This window comes from Anneissia japonica, unplaced genomic scaffold (assembly GCF_011630105.1).
Source record: "Anneissia japonica isolate Jap-2015-1 unplaced genomic scaffold, ASM1163010v1 scaffold287847_len925385_cov155, whole genome shotgun sequence".
NCBI lineage: Eukaryota > Metazoa > Echinodermata > Crinoidea > Comatulida > Comatulidae > Anneissia > Anneissia japonica.
The window spans coordinates 893,452-899,569 of NW_022731638.1; positions in this window are offsets into that span (position 1 = coordinate 893,452).

A 6,118-nucleotide genomic window follows, 5' to 3' on the forward strand; every position below is an offset into this window, starting at 1 on the left:
CTACAGAAACATGCCTGATCAATCTAATCGACGACCTGAAACCCAACATCACTAATGGTCTACACTGGAATGATCCTGATTGATCTACAAAAGGCCTTAGATACTGTCGACCACGAAATCCTTCTCGAAAAACTCGACTGTATGGGAATTGACTGTGTCAAATGGTTCAGGTCGTATCTATCCGATAGATCTCAGGTAGTCTCTCTGGAGGGCGCTTTAAGTGAACAACGTTTCATTACATACGGCGTGCCTCAAGAAAGTATCCTTGGACCGCTTTTGTTCTTATGCTTCATTAATGATATGGAAATATGTATTGATAATGACTGTAAACTGTTGCTATACGCAGACGACAGTGCTATTTTATACGCCCACCATGACCCTGATTATATTACAAGAATACTGAGCAAGGTCCTTGACCAATGCCAACAATGGCTAATCGACAACAAATTATCAATAAATACTAAAAAAACTGAATTTATTATTTTTGCCTCTAAAACGAAACTAAAAAAAGTTAATTCATTCCATATTTCGATAAATGGCTTCACTGTTAAAGGAAGTAATTATGTTAAATATCTAGGGGTTAATATTAATAATGCAGTTAGCTGTAACTTAATTGCAAATGATATTATTAAAAAAGTCAACTCACGACTTTCTTTTCAGACAGAAAGCCTGTCTCAATTTCAAATGTCGTGAACTTTTAACTTCAGCCCTAATTTCTTGCTTTTTTGACTATTCTGCGTGTGCTTGGTACAGTAGTATAAGTAACTCTCTTTAATTGAGATTCCAGACTACGCAAAATAATGTTGCCAGATTTGTTTTAAATTTTGGCCCAAGGTCCCATATTGGTCATCAAGAGCTTTCAAGTCTGGGATACCTGAATATTAAATTCCATGTCAAATATCTTAAACTCAATCATATTCATATTCATATTCATAACATCTACCACAACAAATGTCCAGATTATATGTACCTAAATGTTACCCCAATCTCAAGTCAACACCGATACAACACCAGAAACAGGATATATAACTTTGTTGTTCCAAAAACAAAAGGTGCTAATCACACTTCATTTTTTGCAACTGGTATCCGAGACTGGAATTCTCTACCCAAGTATCTTAAAGAAATTACTGACCACAGGATGTTTAAGAGAAAGCTTAAAGAATTTTCACTTACTGATTTTTAATGTTTCATGTTTTTATCTTTTACTACATACAGTTTTTATATTTACTCAATTAGTAATTTTAATTTTCAATTTTAACTTTTTTACAATTTTTTTTCAATTTTTAATTTTAAATTGGCCTATGTTTATCTATTTTATATCTTTTACTATATATTCTAAACCTTGCCAAATCACTATCTGTAAATATTCGCTCTTGTGCAATAATTACCCTGGCTTCTGGACCCCATTGGAAATAAGTCTGGTGTACAATCACTAGACTTAATGGGTCATCCAGGCATTCAATTAATTATTCATCACCTTTTTTATGTTCGTTCTCAAAATGTTATTGTTATGTGCGTGATATTGAATGCAAAATAAATCAATTCAAAGTACTAGTGTAAAGAAATAGAATAAATACTAGAAATTGCAAATTGCAAGTGAAGTGCTGCGAAGTACAACTGCATATAAATGTTCTTCGAACAAAATTATTTATGCGAGTCAAGTGAAAATAATGAATAATAAAAATATAACAAATAATATGAGACCCGACCCATTGTCTATATTAGAACACTTCTCATTGGGTAACAAAGTCGTAATTTTTCATTTTTGTCAAAAAGTGTCAATAGTGGTGAATTATGGTTTAGGTTTTTTTTAATAAAGTTTCAAAAATGTCTATGTATGTGGAAAATGTAGTTGATACCAAAGGTTACAATTTTTATTTTGAAGACTGCATGGTCTAGAAAGTGTACATTTTTTTTATGGGGCAAGTTTTCAAGGGCGGGTTTTCTAGGGGCGAGTTGACTGCCAAAGAGTGTTGCCAAAGTGCGAGCCAGCGTGTTATTTGATCACAAGTGCGAGACATGACAAGTGTGAGCCAGCGAGCTTCATTGGGACTTTCGTCCCTTCAAGGCTAGGCCTATTACCATCCTAGCTATTCTAGGCCTAGAGTAGGATTAAAGGCTAGCGCGACATGCGGACGTTACGTGTAGGTTAGTCTACAAACGTCGCCTAAAGTAATTGATTTTACCCGGCAGAACGAAAGAAGGAAACTCCGCTGTTCAGTCGTCTTAGGCCCTTGTTTTTTTGACAAACAATGACGTCCTTTCAGAGGTCAAATTGCTCTCAAGAATATGAATTGGCTGCTTCGCAGCAACTAACTGCTATAGTACTAATGATGAAGGATTCTATGTATTGTTTTAATGTTGATTTTTCGTTCATACAATATGAATAAAAGTAAAAGGCCTAGATTTATATTGGCAAGCATATATGTCATAAACATTAATTTTACCAAAACTGACGATATTCTACTGACTATATGACGTACTGTTTGGATGTCTACACAATTAAAAAAAATAGTATCTCTTTTTAAAACTATCAAAAACGGATGGAAGTAAAAAATATTTTTCAATGATTTACAGACTGTTCTATAAAAAATTACCAGCCAATGAGTCATGCAAAAATACTCCGCGTAATTTGTCTTACTATATAGGCCTAGCCTTTAGAATCAGTACTTTAACTATAGTGCATACAATTGCTACAAACAACACGTCATATCTAGGCCTAAATATACTGTAGTATATAATTTCGTTCGCCACAAAAAAAAAAAAAAAAAATGGGAAAGTCAGTGTGATTTCAAATTATCGGCGAATGCTTGTATAGGTCTATTGTACTTCGAGTAATATTTCAACCTCGATCAATACTAAATTAGTGATTTTAATCACATCGTTTGGAAACAAACACATCATGGACTTATCAAAGCTTTTGAGGATTCGTCACTTAAAAACAAATCCATACTACAAGTTATGTGCAGAATATGCAATTATGCTTTTGGATGGCCGGAAATGCTGGGATTGGAAAACTAGGCCTATGCAGAATATGTAATCAGAGAGGAGCAACATACGCTAAGTAAATGCATCAGGATAAAAAACAACTGGGTCTTGATTGACGTAACTGTGCTACTTTGATGTCAAGCAGGAGAATTCTTATTTCAAACCTTGTGGGCCTATTGGGGGAAAAGAAACGTGTTAAGAGGAAGAGATAGCATTGCAGAATTTATCATTTACAAAACCTTAATGAAGTCTAAAAATAATGTAGAAATTAATAAGCCAGTATATCTATTTTTTATATAACAATTAGAGTATAGTAAAAATTCAATGAATTAAGCATTATGTGGATAATGACATGTTTGATTTGTAATAAGCAGCCTACGATCTTGAAAGAGGAATTCGTCACTATTGTATTCGAGAAATGAGTATTGATTGGTTCAACAGCTAAAACACGAACACAATTTGAATACATTAATAATTTAAAAAGTCATCTCTGGTAAATATTTGAGTACCGGGATAGCGTTAGGATTTTGCCTGACTGGGGATCCGATGTTCCCGACTGGGAGTGGGCGACTCACCGAATTTATCTTTGCCCAGAACTATACTGTGATGGCCACAGATCATTTTCTACAGTACCAATACTTTGGTACTAACTCACGTTAAGCATTCTTCGTCTGTTGATTCAATCATTAGCATACACAGTACGAATGATGCTGTCCCCGGCTCGGTCGCTTAAGTGACACTTTATTATTATTATTATTATTATTATTATTATTATTATTATTATTATTATTATTATTATTATTATTATTATTATTATGATTATTATGATTATTATTATTATTATTATTATTATTATTATCATAACAATAATAATAATAATAATCATAATAATAATAATAATAATAATCGGCAAAAATAAACGACGTTTTTTATAGTAAGATTTATTTTTCAACAATATCATATTTCGCAAATATAAACAGGATTTTTTTCAAAGCTAAGTTATAAATTTAATTTATGAATTTTTTAAATGTTGCAAACGTCAAGAAAACTAACTACCTGTCAATCAATCAATTAATCAACAAGGATTATGCTACAAACTGAACAAATTAAACAAGCTAATAACTGCATAAACAATTTTTCAATTCGTTAAACAATTTTGTTTACGTTGGTTATACTACTTAACTTTATTAAAAAACAAAAGCTAATTTACAATTAATTATTTTTACTAACAAAAATCAAATTACTGCCGAAGATTCAAATAATAGTCTAAATTGACTATACTTGATTGATAGCGTTCATTTCCCTTTGTTATCCTTTGAAGTTTGCTTCTCTGTAAATTAATTAGGAGCGGGAAATCAGTAAGGCATACTACGTCATTAACAGATAATAAAAAAATTCTATTAAACAAAGAGACAAAGTATCACTACATAACAAAATTTATACTACATCAAATGACAGATAACAAAACAGCTTGAACAAGAACAGTACATTTAAATTTTCAACTCAAATCTAATACTTCGATTTAAATTGTACAAGTAAATTTTATTTCACGCTCATGTAAAAAATAGTGTGGATCGAGTAAACACTGGCAGTCACTGCGTCGTACGATGGTCCGATTTATATGTAGACATTTTTTTTTTATTTTACGCTCATGTAAACAATAGTTGGGAGCTTTTGATTGCACGACGATGGTATTACGTATAACGTAATGACGTCACTAAATGTCATATGCGCATGCGAGAACGTTAAGTTCTCCTGGTCGAGTAGATTCTAGAAAGCGAATTCGGCCAATTCTACGTATGCAGAGAACGTAGGACGCCCGGTAGGACGGTCACACATGAGTGACTTCGTTCGCGTCGTCGCGCAAATCGAAAGCTCCCTAATGTAGATCGAGTAAACACTGGCAGTCTCTGCTTCGTATGACCGTCGGCCGACGAATCCATCTCCATTGCCCGTGAGCACTAGAGGGCGTGACGTCGTCTGCTGATTGTCACTGGCAGTCTGAACGGATCGTCATTAAAAAAAATCCCTTGTGTGCGCGTTGAGGCATTGCGGGATAGTCTTCATAGAATCGCGCCGGTCGACGACGGTCTCGGGGACAGTGAGTGCCCGGTTTAAACATTAACTAGGCGTCGTTTGGAAAATAAAACTGTAAAATCAACCGTAAAAATTAAGTGATAAAATATAAGTCAAGGAGAGTTGTTCTTGTCACTGCTTGTTGCCATTAAATAACCGTCAAATATTTTTCATACCATGGTGTTCCTGCAAAAAACAATGTACGAAATAGAATAATAAAAGCAAATAAAACAAACAAAAAAAAAGACTATATCCATCTGTCGAGATAACATAAATCGTAAAAGACTTGTTTGTTGACTATATATATATATATATATTTATATATACAAAAAAAAATAAGGGACCTGTGGTGGGAAGTCTATAATTGTACCGTACCAACGTGATACACTACCACAAAAAGGTTTATTCAACACCACCGATTTTGGTCTCTAAACCTCAATCAGAAGCTCTTTGCGGCCTTCTGATCCCATGTAATGGGTTGATACTTGAACTCGTAATTCCGCCTACGTTCCGCTCAGGAGATATTTTAAAAGGATAGAAAATCAAAGAGGAGGTATCTGTGAGTGTGCAAGAAATTGCCCAACTGGCTTAGTTTGTAATTCAAGTCCGATAAAGCGTCTAAATCTAAATCTTCCGATTAAAGTGTCTAATTGCACATCACTTGTCCTTGATGCATAGTAAATAACAGAGATCATAATGATACGACCCCCCCCCCCCCACCTTCTTAGAAGCATTTAACGAGACAGGGTCTCCGAAGATATACTTTTTTTTTTTATAAATAAATCATGACAAAATAAAGATAAACTCTAATCTGTTTTGCATTAAAGCCTACGTTTACCTTTTAACTGTTGCTTATCAAATTTGTATCTCTACAGAGATGAACCATTTTTCCAACGGTATTGTTCTTATATATCTTATACATATATATATATATATATATATATATATATATATATATAATATGTATATATATAATAATAAATATTATATATCGGTATCTTTATTGAAAATTCATATTCATAATTATGTGGTAATTAAGTTTGATCAGCACTAC